A 15,537-nucleotide genomic window follows, 5' to 3' on the forward strand; every position below is an offset into this window, starting at 1 on the left:
CTACATCAAAGTTTCATTTGATTTCTGGGAATGTTTTGTGAATTGCATCTAAATACATTTTTTGTTCCTTTTGTTTTTTATTGAGGTAAAATAGACATACATAATTTACCATCTTTACATTTTAAGTGTACAGTCCTTATAAATGTTTCCATTTCCTCCCCTGCTCCACCCCACTTCCCAGCCTCTGGTAGCCACCAGTCTACTCTCTATCTTCATGAGATCCACTTTTTTAGCTCCCACAGAGGAGTGAGAACATGCAAAGCTTGTCTTTCTGTGCTTGGCGTATTTCACTTCAAATGGTGTCTCCATTTCTGTCCATGTTGCTACATCTTTGCAAAAAGATGGCAATTGTGTGTTTGCTACCTTTTGTCAACCTCTCCTAGCATTTGCGTTTTCTCGGGCCCTGCAGCTCTCTTGGCGTTTGAATTTGAGTTGCTGTCTTAGTCCTGTCCTCCTCCATAACCGCGATGGTGTTTCAGTAGGGTCTGTTCTCCATGCTGTTTCCATGCGCACTTCCCTGCTAGGCTGGCTTCACTTTTCTCTGACGTTTTTCTTCAGAGCTCTGCCAGCTTTCTTTATCTAGTGCCTGAGCTCTTACAGCTCCGCCTTGACCTTTGGTGATGTGATTGCTTTCTTGTTTCTTGTTTTGTTCTTTTAAGTTCATGACATTATGTTTGGCTGCAATTTTAATCTACTCATGGCGATGTTTTTCTACAGAATGCTCTTTGCTACCATTTTTTTTTCCTATTATTTTCTTTTATCTTGGGGTATCTACATAGAAGATCAGTGCTGGTTCTTTAAAGGAGATGAGCTCTTCTTGGACTAGCCAATAGACAGAAAGTTTGGGTAGGGAAGTCCACAAGGGCTGTGTTGGATGCTACCGGGACAAAAAAAAGTAAATAAACCCTTACGTCCAAAGGCTGAGTATGAGAGTTTCAAGAACTTGACAACGTAAGCCGTTAAGACTGCCAACCAACTCCTCTCACTTCCTGTTGTCACGCCACCTTCACGTCCAGCCCTTACGCCACTTCCAGATGAAACTCCAGAAATGACAGCTGGTAAATTTATAATAGAACCACATTTTCTCATTGGTCATCACTGTATATTCATACATAGGCACACAGATCCACTCTGCTGTAATTGTGTACTCACACGTGGGCACACGGATCCACTCTGCCGTAGCTGTATACTCACACCTGGGTACACAGATCCACTCTGCTGTAGCTGTATACTCACACGTGGGCAAATGGATCCACTCTGCCGTAGCCGTATACTCACACATGGATGCCAGATCCACTCTGCTGTAGCCGTGTACTCACACGTGGGCGCGGATCCACCCTGCCGTAGCCGTGTACTCACACGTGGGCGCGGATCCACTCTGCTATAATTGTATACTTATGGATGTGCACACAGATCCTGTGAGAGCTGTGGCAGAGATCTCTATTGGGAGCACAGAGGTGAGCCTCAGTCCTATGGGAGATTCGTCTGGAAGGTGTGTGTGGATGAACGTGAGGGTGATGTGACCACAGGCAGGAAGAGATTATGCAGCCTACATAGGTGTGTTCTGTCCAATATAATACTAGTCACATGGGACTAAACTTTAATTTTAATTATAAAGTAAAATGAGAAGTGTAGTCCTCGGTTGCACCAGCCCACATTTCTAGTTCTCAGTAGCCACACGTGGCTGGTGGCTACTGTGTTGGAGCATGCTGATCTAGAACAGGTCCATCATCAAGGGAAGTTCTGTCGGAGAATTCCGGCCTAGGTGAGCAGCCATGATAGCCTAAATTACAAAGGTGGTTACGGGTGATCGGAATGAGGAGGGAGTCATGTGAGAACTGGTCTTTGTGTCTGGGGGATGCTCTGAATTGGTGGAGCCCAACTCCAGATTCCAGGCTGAGGGTCCCTCCACTTGAGTGGCACCTCTGTCTCATCCACAGATAAGACACACTCACCTCACAACCAGTGAGCAACCATCCACTTCTGCTTGCTTTCCAATTGTAACTGAATGCCCACGGCTTTGAGTCATAAATGTGTGCTGTATACAAAACTCAAATGTGTCTGTGTAGCCTCCACCTCCACAACCTCCCTAGGAAAATGATGGCATCCCAAGTGGGTATCACCCTACTCAGTAAGCAGATGTCCTGGAGTGAGCCAGAGGTAGAATGTGTACATTGTCTATTTCCCAAGTTAGTCACCGTTACTGTGAGCATACTGTCATTTGAGCATCTCCCTGGAAAGTGGAGTATAGTTTTATTGTTTAAGTATAAAGTGTGAAATGTAAGCAACAAGTTCATCTGGTGCTTGTCTGAAGACACAGCTGCCTTTTTAGTTCTTGCAGGACTAAGAATTGTCTGTGCAGGACTTCTCAAGAGACAGACCATTTTGTCCTAGGCGATGATACTTAAAACAGGGATCATTCTGCATTTTCAGTGTTGGTTTTATAGCTCAGCCTGCTATAACATGAGACACCTCAGGCTGTACCAAACCTGCTTTTCTGGCTTTTTCTCTCCAAAATGAGTACCTTCAATATGATCAGTGCAGACACATTCCTGGCCTCAGGCCCAGAGATTCTGATTCAGTTGGGTTGAGCAAGGGACAGAATTGTGCCTTTGTACCAGGCCTCCCCTGTGATTCCGTGCATCCCCCACTGGGAAAGGAAATTTTAACAGATGCCAAGGAGTCAGGCCTATGGCTTCCTCTGCCACACGATAGCAGCGTGACTTGGGGAATCCTCAACACAGCTGGAACAGGATGCCACTGGGTCACAGCAACAGACTCTGATCTGCCTGCTCATCAGTCACCTGGAGGGCTGTGCAAACCCACAGATCTCTGGACCTTCCTAAGGCCTGTGGAGTAAAAACCTTTGATTTGGCAATTAAAGTGCTTTCTCACATACCACCACAGGTGAATGAGATCATCTCCAGGTTTCCATGAGCTCCAGTAACTTATGATTTATAAATTTGCTTCATCTTCATCCCTCCACAAACCATCAGAGATTTTAGCTTCTAAATGTAGTGGTGTTGGTAGTGTGGGCAGAAAGGCTGATGATTAAATTCTAAAGTGCCCAAAGCTGCCCTCAGGGGATGTGCCAGTGAATTCAGAGTGGGCACCACTGGAAAAGGCCCGTGGAGGACTCGGGCCCCAGTCAGGACACAGGCAGCTTCCAGCTCAGCACCACCCACTGGCAGACTCCATTTTTCCCCAGGGTGCTGCAGATGATGCCCAGGGCTGGAGGCAGTGCAGCCCCCTGTTGTCTCAGTCTTACTCCCTGCTCGAGGCCCACCAGCCACCTGCTGCTCACCAAAGGGAAAGGAAACCAGTTGATTTGGCATGTCCAGGTTTACACAGCTGTTTCATGCAAAGCCAGGCCAGCACCTGGTCTCCCACTGGCCTGGCTGGGTTTCTCCCAGTACCCTCCATCCTCTCTCCTTGCAGCTGAGGTCTGCACTGAATCATCCTTTGCAGAACCTAATAGTGGCCTTCAAAGTCATGTTAAACCTATGGCCAGGTAACAGCAAAGGGACTGTGTGTCACCACCTCTCCCTCTTGCCAACCTAAACACCCCTGGAAGGACACCCTCCAGCTATGCCTCCTGACTCCACTCACCCCTCTGCTCATTTGCAAAATGAGACTGCCAATACCAACTCTCTGCATCTCCCAGGCCAGGCAGAAGCAAGAGGATAGGTGTGAATTCCAGCTGTAATGCATCACAGCCTGGTTACAGGAAGGTTGATTTGAATTAATTTAAAAAGTAATGAGAGGATCACTTTGTCTTTGATCAGGAATCCAAGTGACTGAGGAAGTGCTGGGACAGTGAGTCTCTAGACTGGGGACTCTGTTGTCATGGTGTATTGGGGGAACCAGCCCCCAGTGTTTCAACATAGGTTCTTTTTTATTTTCCCTAAGTGTCGGCCGGTCTGAGAAGTAAAGGGAAAGAGTACAAAAGAGAGAAATTTTAAAGCTGGGTGTCTGGGGGAGACATCACATGTTGGCAGGTTCCATGATGCCCCCTGAGCCATAAAACCAGCAAGTTTTTATTAGCAATTTTCAAAGGGGAGGGAGTGTATGAAAAGGGTATGGGTCACAGAGATCACATGCTTCATAGGGCAATAAAATATCACAAGGCAGAAGGTCAAGGCAAGATCACAAGGTCAGGGAGAAACTAGAATTGCTAATGAAGTTCCATGTCCCACTGTGCACGCATTGTCATTGATAAACATCTTAACAGGATTCCAGAGCAGAGAACTGGTCTGACTAGAATTCGCCAGGCTGGAGTTTCCTAATCCTAGCAAGCCTGGGAGCGCTGCAGGAGGCCAGGGCGTGTTTCATCCCTTATCTGCACCTGCATAAGGCAGACACGCCCAGAGCAGCCATTTTAGAGGCCCCCCCTGGGAATGCATTCTTTTCCCAGGGCTGTTACTTATTAATATTCCCTACCAGGGAAAGAATTCAGTGATATTTCTCTTACCCATTTTCGGTAATAAGAGAAATATGGCTCTGTCCTGCCTGGCTCCCAGGCAGTCAGACCTAATGGTTATCTCCCTTGTTCCCTGAACGTCGCTGTTATCCTGTTCTTTTTTCAAGGTGCCCAGATTTCATGTTGTTCAAACACATATGCTTTACAACCAATGTGTGCAGTTAACGCAATCATCACAGTGTCCTGAGGCGACATATATCCTCAGCTTACGAAGATGACGGGATTAAGAGATTAAAGACAGGCATAGGAAATTATGAGTAGTGACTGGGGAAGTGATAAATGTCCATGAAATCTTCACAATTTATGTTCTTCTGTCATGGCTTCAGCAGGTCCCTCCATTCAGGATCCCTGACTTCCCACAACATTTCTTTTTATATAAATGTGCCTTGGTGATGAAGGCTTGTTCGTTCTCTTGATTTTGACGCAGGATTCTTTGACTGGTCTGGCACACTAAAGACAAGCTGATTAAACAGAGAAACATAATTCCAAAATTTACTACAGTGGAGCCCCTAATAGACTTAATCCAAGTTATGAGGTTTAGTCCAGAAAGATTTTCTGCCACCTGATCTAATGCCTCATCTCCAGGCACAATGGATAAATGAGCTTGAGAGTCTTTAAAAATTTGTTACTTTAATTCAGTTATGTCCAATGATAAATTATCATCCTTACCCAGAAGGTGTCCTTTGACCATTTCCCATGAATGATCAGTCTCATTATAGGAATACAGGGTGATTTAGAAATTAGAGGTATTCCAATCGCACTGCATTTGCATGCAATGCTCGAAACTCACTACTCGATCTCCAAGCCAAATAACAGACTGAAATCATTAATTTGATTAGCCAATTTTTGATCAATGCCTTGTTGAGAATTCCTCATTTACGTGGAATTGGCTTGCCAATCATTAACAAAATGAGCTGTTTGAATAGATTGATGTAACGCCATTCTGGCAGTGGTGGCCATTGTAGTGACTGTAATTAGGCCCATGATCACAGCGATTAAAGTGAAAACAAATCTCTTAGATCTTTTTAGAATTCGCTGTAACACTTCATTAATTCAATGTATCAAGGGGGAGGATTCCCAAGGTCTGGGCAAGGTTACTGGAATCCAGATTCCTTCTTGAGCTTGAACCAACATTACCCTTTTCCTGGAGTCAAAATGGGAGTTAGTACAAGTGTATAAATGACAATTAATGCATTGGACAGTTTGATTGTTCATCCAAATTTTGATATTTCCCACTAACAGCATGTAAGGAGACTTAACACAACTCTGTATGGGAACAGTCAGGTTGGAGGTAAGTAAAGTAGAATGTCTGGATCTACGTTGATACTGAGAGAGGGGGAGGATAATGGGGAAAACAGACAGAATAGTTTCCCCTTCCCATACTCGCAGTCCAGACATGGCAATAGCCAATTTCCAAAGTTCTGGGTGTTCTGGGCTCAGAATGGGGAATATCATATGAGGCCTCGGGGGGATAATATCTTTATCTTCCCATTTTAAGGGATAGAACGAGCTGAACCTCCTAAGCAAAGTAGAATAATGATTCTCGTTCTCCTGATAAGAAATAAAATAAGTAGCCTCCAGGCATTCCCTTCTGCCAGAGGAGCAATTGTGTTTTAAATAGCCCTTTGGTGCCCAGTCTATTACTAAACCATGTGAGTCATTTTTTAGTATTACTGCATGTGAGTTAACACAATCTTCCCAAATTAAGGTTTTAGATTGGCCCTCAAAATTTTTAGGGCATGGCTTTCCTGCAGGTTTATATTGAAAGTGTGGAGTATCTCCCATTACTCTCCCTTTCATTTGTTTTAAAGGAGAAAGGGAGAGGCTGGAGACCAAATGTCCTGATTTTTCTGTAGCTGATCTCTCCAGAAGATAAGCAGCCCAGACTTGGGTTTCTATATGGATACAACCAGGTGCATGTCCGAGGCACAGAGGAGGGTATCTATAACCCATGGTAACATTAAATGCAGTGCCTTCTTCTCCTGGTTGAGTGGGGCAACGGTCATCTGTAGCTCCAGGCATCCACACACTATTGTTAGTGTAGATTTCTGCAGGAGCTTCCATCCAGGTGAGAGGTCGAATAAGTGGAGGAAAAGGTACATAAGCCCAATAAGAATAATTTTGTGTAGCAGGTAAATCAGTGTGAGAGGAAACTGGTGAGATAGAAAGTATAAGGAGGAGAATCATTAAATAAAACCTAGTGTAAGAGAGATTCCATGCTGAAGGAGGAAGAGAAGAACAGAGGGATGTTATTTTGAGGCTAATAGAAATGGTGAGATTTTTAGGTTTGTAAGGAGAAAAAGAAAGGTAATCAGGAGAAGTGGGATTAGTTAGATGGGTCCCCATTGCCATCAGGGAGGATTGAATCAGACCCATTTTGATTTGGCATGCCAGCTTCCGAGGAGTTGGCACAGATCTCACCACGTCTGAGGGCGGTTTGTGAGGCGGACGTCTTTTCTCTGTGGTTTTTGTTTGATGATCTCCTGGTGAAACACAAGCATATCCTCTTTCCCACGTTAAGTAGAATCAGAGACAATATTTAAAGGTTTGGGGAAATCCTGTAAGGCAGTAATTATAGCAATTAACTCTGCCTTTTGAGCAGCGGTATAAGGGGTAGAAATAAGCTTGTCTGTAGGACCCACATAACCAGCATTTCCATTACTGGAGCCATCAGTGAACACTGTAACGGCCTCAGGAATGGGCTGATCTTTGGTTAATCAAGGGACCACCCAAGATGTCATTTTTATAAAATCAAACAATTTGTTTTTTGGATAATGATTGTCAATAACACCAATAAAATCAGCCAAGTGAATTTGCCACAGTATGGAATGTTGAAAGGTGGCTTGAACTTCAAGCCGATTTAAAGGAACTACAATTAAATTTCGATCAAATCCAGAAATTTTAGGTATTCTACACCAAGCCTGTCCAATTAAGATGGCTATTTGGTCCAGATAAACAGACAAAGTTTTCAACAGAATGAGGAAGAAAACACCACTCTACTAAATCATTATGTTGAACTATTAGCCCAGTAGGGGAATACAATGAAGCAAAAATTAGAAGGTGAGAAGGCTGAGATGGCTGTACTGTAGATAACTGGGTGATCTGGATTCTTTCCTCTACAAATTCCAGTTCTAGTGAAGCCTCAGGGGTCAAAGTCCTGGGACTGCAGAGACTGGAATCTCCCCACAGTGTAGAAAACAAGTTAGACAGTGCATAGGTTGGAATGCCTAAAGTAGGTCTTAAATAATCAATGTTACCGAAAGTTGTTGGAAGTCATTTAAAGTTTTCAAAGAATCTCTCCTAATTGAATTTTTTAAGGTTGAATACGTTGTTTATCGACCACCATTCCTAAATATTGAACAGGAGTGGTCTGTTGAATTTTATCCTGAGCAATGTGTAATCCAGCCTCTGTAACACAGCAGCTCATAATTTGATAACAGTCAATTAATTCTTTATCAGTGGCGGCAGCAATTAAAATATCATCAATATAATGAAGAATATAGGCCTTGGGAAATTGGGCTTGAACTGGTGAAAGTACTTGCCCAACATAAAGCTGGCAGATTGTAGGGCTATTTAGCATTCCCTGAGGAAGTACTTTCCATTGATAACGAGCTGCAGGCTCCTGAATATTGATAGATGGTAGAGTAAAAGCAAATTTTTCGCAATCCGATTTATGTAAAGCAATATGAAAAAAACAATTTTTAAGATCAATAACTATGAGAGGCCAATTTTTAGGTATTAAAGCAGGGGCAGCCATGCCGGGTTGGATGGCCCTCATAGGTTTAATTACAGCGTTAATGGCCCTTAAATTTATTACCATCTGCCACTTAACTGATTTCTATTTTACTAGAAACACAGGAGAATTCCAGGGGGAAAGAGAAGGTTCCACATTTCCAAGTTGTAACTGTTGAGAAACCAAGAGAGTTAAAGCCTCCAGTTTTTCTTTAGAAAGCAGCCACTGCTCTATCCAAACAGATTGTCTGATTTCCATTGTAAAGGAATAGGATCAGGAGGCCTGGCAGCAGCTGCCATTAAAAAGGATAACCTAATCCAGCTCTGTCTTCTTTTACAGCAATTGGGAGGGGTTTAGTAATCCCTTCATGTTTTGGACCGATACCAAGTCCAGGAACAAACCCCTTGTTTTCCATCATATGCTGACTGGGAGCACTGTAAGAGTTACGTGGAATATCAATTTCAGCCCCCCATTATGCCAGTAACTCTCTACCCCAAAGATTAATGGGGATTGACATGATATAAGGCTGAATTTTACCCTTTTGACCATCAGGGCCAGTGCAAGGCAAGATAAATGTGCTCTCATAAACTTCTTGGGCTTTTCCAACAAATACTAGTCCCATGTTAGCGGGATGTTTAAGCCAGGAGGAAGGCCATAAACTAGAGGAAATAATAGAAACATCAGCCCCAGTATCTACTAGGCCCTCAAACTTTTTTCCTTGAATGTGTATGGTACAGGTGGGCCGTTGTTCAGAAATTATATTAATCCAATAAACAGCCTTTTTTCATGCGCGTCCATGTGAAGAGACCACCAAACAGGCTTTGTGTGAGCAATAAAGTGGTTTATTTCACCTGGGTGCAGGTGGGCTGAGTCCGAAAAGAGAGTCAGCAAAGGGTGGTGGATTATCATTAGTTCTTATAGGTTTTGGGATAGGCGGTGAAGTCAAGAGCAATGTTTTGCGGGCAGGGGTGGATCTCACAAAGTACATTCTCAAGGGTGGGGAGAATTACAAAGAACCTTCTTAAGGGTGGGGGAGATTACAAAGTACATTGATCAGTTAGGGTGGGGCAGAAACAAATCACAATGGTGGAATGTCATCAGTTAAGGCTATTTTTACTTCTTTTGTGGATCTTCAGTTACTTCAGGCCATCTGGATGTATACGTGCAAGTCACATGGGATGTGATGGCTTGGCTTGGGCTCAGAGGCTTGACACCCATCTCTACTAAAAATACAAAAATTAGCCAGGTATGGTGGCACATGCCTGTAATCTCAGCTACAAATTTTGTGCTGAGGCACAAAAATTGCTTGAACCCGGGAAATGGAGGTTGCAGTGCACCGAGATAGCACCACTGGACTCCAGCCTGGGCAACAGAGCAAGACTCTGTCTCAAATAAGTAAGTAAACTAATAAGTAAATGAATAAAAGACTTACTACAAAGCTACAGTAGTTAAGAAAGTGCTGTTGGTAAAAGAATAGACATACAGATGAATGGAACAGAATAGAGAGCTGAGAAATAGACCCACACAAATATGGTGAAATGGTCTTTGACAAAGGAGTGAAGGCAATACAATGAAGAAAGGATAGACTCTTCGACAAATGGTTGTGGAATAAATGGAAGTCCACATGCAAAAAAAAAAAAAAAAAAAGAATCTAGATCTAGACCTTTACTCAAAATGGATCATAGACTTAAAGGTAACATGCAAAACTATAAAACTCCTAGAGGATGACACAAGAGAAAATCTAGGTGACCTTTAGTTTGATGATGACCTTTTAGATAAATCACCAGTTTCCTCCATTAAATACAATCTATGGAGGAAAACAACTGATGAATTGGACTTCATTAAAATAAAAAACTTCTGCTCTGGAAAAAAAGAAAACAGAATTGATATTCTCACTACCTCCTGAACAAATTGGCTTTTCCGGGAAAACTCAATTCCCCTGGCACTCCTGTCTGTGGGCTTGGCCAGAGTGTGGGCATCGAAGTAGACCTCCTCTCTCTTCACCCATGGCCTCAGCAAAGCCCCCAGCGCCCACCTTGCTCTGGCACACAGTAGTCTCAGCAGGAAGCCCCATCTGTTCTGCTCCCAGGAGCCACACTCAGGTGCACCATGAATCTCTTTCACAGTCACATCTGCACCTGCAGTCTCCCTCCTGCAACATGCACACTGTTGCAACTGACTGCAGGCCACTCCGGCATCATGAGAGATGGCCATTGCTGCTCCTGTGGAAGAGCAGACTCACCCTCTTCCAGGAACAGCCTTGACTGCAACCCATGCTAACTTCCCCTGCCCTGGGGCATTACAAGGTCACACAAGATCAGCCATTCTCAACCAGGGGCAATTTTGCCACCAGGAAACATGCAATGCCTGGAGACATTCTTGGTTGTCACCGCTGGGGACTACTGGCACCTAATGAGTAAAAGCCAGATGCTGCTAAACATTCTATAATGCACAGGACAGCTCCCATCACAGAGAATTATCCAGCCTTAATGTAATAGTGCTGGGATGGTTAATGTTATGTGTTGACTGAAGCGGGCTAAGGAATGCCCAGAGGGCCAGTAGAGCAGGATTTCTGGGTGTGTTCATGAGGGTGTTTCTGGAAGAGATTGGCATTGGAATCTCCAGAAAGTAAACAAGATCCATCCTCACCAGTGTGGGCTGGTAACATCCAATTTGTTGAGGGCCAGAATAGAACAAAAAGGTGGATGAAGGGCAAATTCTTTCTCTTCTTGAGCTGGGACATCCGTCTTCTCCTGCTCTTGGGCCTTCAAACTCAGACTGAATTACACCACCATCTTATCCAGTTCTCCGGCCTGTAGATGGAAGACTGTGGGACTTCCCAGCCTCCATAATCACATGAGCCAATTTCTACAATAAATCTCTTCTTATATTCCTATATCCATATCCTATTATTTCCACTTTTCTGGAGAACCCTGACTGATAAAGTGCCATGGTTGGGAAACCCTGCCCTAGATTTCTTTCTTTGGTCCTCGAAGCCTTACCCCAACCCCCATAAATCCCACACCTGCAAGAAGAAAGGAAATGTGAAAAGAGTCCCTTCTGGGAATGGATGCTGATTCCTATGTAGATTTCTCTATTGAGAGATAACTGTTGGTCAGTAGCTGGACACTACTAGTTCTCTTTTTTGAGGATTTCAAAACTGTGGTCTTTCTTCTATATGGATATTTTTTTTCCAGTCCTATTGCTTCAAACATCATCTAAACACTTTTAACCCATAACTTAATTTCCTGTCTGGGCCTCTTTTCTGAGCTGTACTGGACATCTCGAATCATATGATATGTGGATATCTGAAATTTAATTCCCAAACTGAATCCTTGGTGTCCTTCACCTCCCCACACCCAATACTGGTCCACCCCAGTCTTCTTCCTCTCAGTCCATGACCGTCATCCCCTGCCTACTGGCTTCATCACTGGGTAGTCCTTCCACCCCATTGACTCCTCCTCCCCTTCCCCAGCAACCTCCTAACATGCATGCACACACACACGTACATATGGGGAATATTACCACGCTTCTTCATCTCAAGCCCCTTCCCTCCTCCAGCCCATCTCCTAGAATGGATTCACTTGAATTCACTCCTGGTTTGCAGGAAAGTGCAGAAATCCAAGGAATGTGGTGGGAATTGGTGGTCCAACTTAAAGGGTCTAACCCTTTCACCCTTATCTCCCTCTGATCCATTTTCTACCCCAGAGCCAGAGTGATCTTAAACCATAAGTAAGCTAAGGTTACTGCTTTCTAGAAACACTTCAATGCCTTCTATTACAGTTGGGGGGATACAAATTATGTAACGTGGCTTGCAAGACTCCCCCTCCCCTACTTTGAATGGTCCTTAGGGGTTGGCCTTCTGTCAGGGCCTGGGAGATGCCGAGCTTGATCCTCAGTACCTTTGCAGAGGCTGTTCCCTGTTTGGAGCCCTTCCCTCACTCTTCCCCTTACCAAGGACAATCACTTCTTTGGGTCTCAGCTCCTGTGAGACTCCGGGCTGGAGCATTTGGGTGTGCGTCATTGAAGGACTGACTTGCCATTCTTTCTCTTTTCCCTCTTTCCTCCAATGGCTCCTGTGGAGGTTTGGAGTCTCCTCAATGTCACTCTGCTTCTCACTCTGGTTCCAGTCCTAACAATACAAACCCTAGGTGCCCCGCCCAGCCTGCTCCAGTCCCCTAGGATAGAGCAAGGAGAGCTCTTGCCTGCATCTAGCCTGTGACAAATGCCTCTAGTGACAGCCCTCTCTGCCTTGTTTCCAGTCCTTTAATGAGTTGCCCGCAGCCAGCCTCACTCTCATTCTGCTCTTCACACCCACCAAGCCCCACGCTTGGAGCTGCTGGGGGTCTGCCAGAAAGACCAGCTCCTAAGATCCCTGCAGGCCGTGCCTGCTCAACTTCTTAATGTGGCTTTCTCAGCCCTGCTTTGTGCTCTCATAAAATTCTATCGACTTTGGGTTTCTTTATAAATTTGTCCAAATTCCACTCAGAGTATTGTTTCATGCATCTCAACTATGATTTTGATGGGTTTGGGGAAGGAAGGTGAGTTCCTGGGTTCTGCTGATATCTGAACCTGGAAATCTTACCCATATTGCTGAGTGCCGCACCGGGAAGTGCAGGCTTACTTTGGGGCTGCCTTCAGGGGCAGGAGGCTGTGTGCAATGCAGGCATCACCTGGTGCAGGGCTGGAACATATCAGATGACTTAATGGGCTCCAAACTTGAAATCAGGGCTGCTTAGTAAAATGTGTGAGGTATGTAGAATTACATAAGAAAGATCCAAGGTTCCAGGATTTGGAATGAAACAGTCTCTTCAGAATGTGCTCTCAGGATTCCCAGAGGCGAGCTATTTCTCAAGATTTCCTTGACCTTTGTCACCATCAGGAATTAATGTTTAACTGGCACATTAGGCTGGAAATGCAAGAAGAGGGAAACAGGTGGCTTGGAGTTTCAAGAAGAGTGACTGTGTGTGTCAGTGCCGAGTGCCTCAGCAGCTTCTCCACATGCTCTTCAGTCCCCGAAGTTGGAGAATCCCATCAAGGAGAGCAGCCCTGTAAGGAATTCGAATTCCCAGCATGTAAGTCCCTGGATTTATACCTACTCAGATTGTAGTAGTGGAAAACAGCAACGTGTAGCTTGACTCTCTGGCCCCATGTTGCTGAACATTTGCTTAAAGGTTAACTCACTTGAGGGACGTTGTGCGGTGCTTTCTCTTTTGCTGCAGGCTGGCAGGGGTTTTTGTTCTGTGGGGGCTGTGCACTTGGTGGCTCTCCATGCACACACAGTCACTCCAGTGACACATGTTTGATAGGTACTGGGAATGATTTCATGACTGTGGCTCAGTAGCAAACGCAGGCCAGAGGTGATTCTATTTTTTCCATGCACCGTCAGGGGTGGTGTTGGGTATTTTATTCCCCCAGCCTCTGTTTCTTCTGTAAACGAGGATTTTCTTAGTATCTACCTTGTGAGGATTAAATCCCGTAATTTTATGGCGGTGATTAGTAAACGTGAACTCTGCCCTTCGCTTTATAACATCTGAGGCTCCGTCAGGGCTCTCTCCTTTTGGTGTATGGTATAGTCCACTTAGAGGTCAATTTGGTGTCTACCTATGCAGTGTGATTTGAGGAGAATTAGAAGATCTTTCCCACCAAATTGTCATGCTGAGTACAATTCCCATCTGAAAACATATGCGGATACGAATTTCTACTGGGAGAATTGTTCAGTTATCGACTTCGAGGAGTCAAAGTTCTCCTGGTTTTAAGTCTGTTGTTGGAAGTATATAAGAATCAAAGCTTAATTGATGGAAATCGTTGCTCTCCATCATACGTGAGTTAAAACCATTACTTCTGAGTGGTCAGTTTGCACTGGGCTCTGTCTAGAAGAAGGTTCACCTTCTTCACCTCCAGTCACATCCCCATTTCACAAGTGAGCAAACAGCCAGAGGAGGGGAGGAGGATGCCATAAGATCTTGCAGCTGGCAGAGACGAAATGTGAATGTAGCCCGTTTGCACTTGGTGCTGTCGGGCAGGCAAGGAATCCAGTGTGTAGGTCCAGGGTGACAAGTGCTGCTCCCGTGGCTGGGGTAAGTCTCTCCAGCATTCAGCCTTGCTCTCTGTGCTTATCTGGATGCGGTGCAGGATGAAGATGACCCTATAGAACTCTACCCTGGAAGTCCTGGCAAAGTGGATATGTGGCATTTTTGAAACCAGGGACATGTTGGTGCTGCTTAATATTTAAATAATAAATTTTAGACTCTTAAAAATTACTAAATAAGTTTGAAGAGACACAGCCATCTGCCTACAGTGCCACCCCTGAGCTTCACACCACCCTGGTCTCCAGGAAAGAGGCTCAGGAATATTGAATGCAGGTACGATGTGGAAGAAGAGCCGGGTTTTCACATTTTAACAAGGTCAATTGAGTAATCAACTCAATAAATAAATAAATAAATAAATATATAAAATGAGGGCTGGGTGCTGTGGCTCATGCCTGTAATCCCAGCATTTGGGGAGGCTAAGGCAGGCAGATCACTTGTGCTCAGGAGTTTGAGACCAGCCTGGGCAACATGGTGAGACCTCATCTCCAATAAAAATACAAAAATTAGCCAGGTGTGGTGGTGTGCACCTGTAGTCCCAGCTACTTACGAGGCTGAGACAGGAGAATCACTTGAGCGTGGGAGGCAGAGGTTGCGGTGAGCCGAGATCAAGTCACGGCACTTCAGCCTGGGTGACAGAGTGAGACCCTGTCTCAAGAAATAATAATAATAATAAAATAAAATTATGCCAAGAATATGTTGCAGTTTTAAAGATACGTAGAGCCTTAAATATATAAAGAAAATCTTGGTTCAACTATGGAGAGAAATCAACAAATCCACCATCTTTACCAATTATAGTAAACTGGATGATAGATTTAGCAAACAAAACATTAGTAAACATTTAGAGAATTTCAAAAACAAAAGTAATCATCTTGCTTTATTGGACATATATGGAATCAAATACCTAAAAATTAGAAAATACTCTTTCTTAAGTGTCTTAAGTGGCATTATGCAAATGTCAACATCTATCAGAGAATTGCTCTCACACCAACATGTTCTCTGACCGCAATTCAATCCAATTAATTAAATTAGAATTCAATTAAAAAATAAGCAAATATTGCTATGTATGTCTGGACATTTTTTTTTTTTTTTTTTGAGATGGAGTCTCGCTCTGCCACCCAGGCTGGAGTGCAGTGGCACAGTCTCGGCTCACTGCAACTTCCGCCTCTCAAGTTCAAGCAGTTCTCCTGACTCAGCCTCCTGAGTAGCTGGGATTACAAGCGCCTGCCACTGTT

The 15,537-nt window shown here is 44.2% G+C and overlaps 1 protein-coding gene across 1 annotated transcript in view; it reads left to right on the forward strand.

Moving 5' to 3' along the window:
* The first annotated feature begins 13,163 nt into the window (after positions 1–13,163).
* DDC (dopa decarboxylase) overlaps positions 13,164–15,537 on the forward strand; it is a 106,359-nt gene continuing 103,985 nt past the window's right edge. The window contains exon 1 of the mRNA XM_003275014.2: positions 13,164–13,288. The gene's annotated coding sequence lies outside the window, so the exon portion shown is untranslated. The remainder of the gene's footprint in view (positions 13,289–15,537) is intronic.

This window comes from Nomascus leucogenys, chromosome 17, assembly GCF_006542625.1.
Source record: "Nomascus leucogenys isolate Asia chromosome 17, Asia_NLE_v1, whole genome shotgun sequence".
Lineage (NCBI taxonomy): Eukaryota > Metazoa > Chordata > Mammalia > Primates > Hylobatidae > Nomascus > Nomascus leucogenys.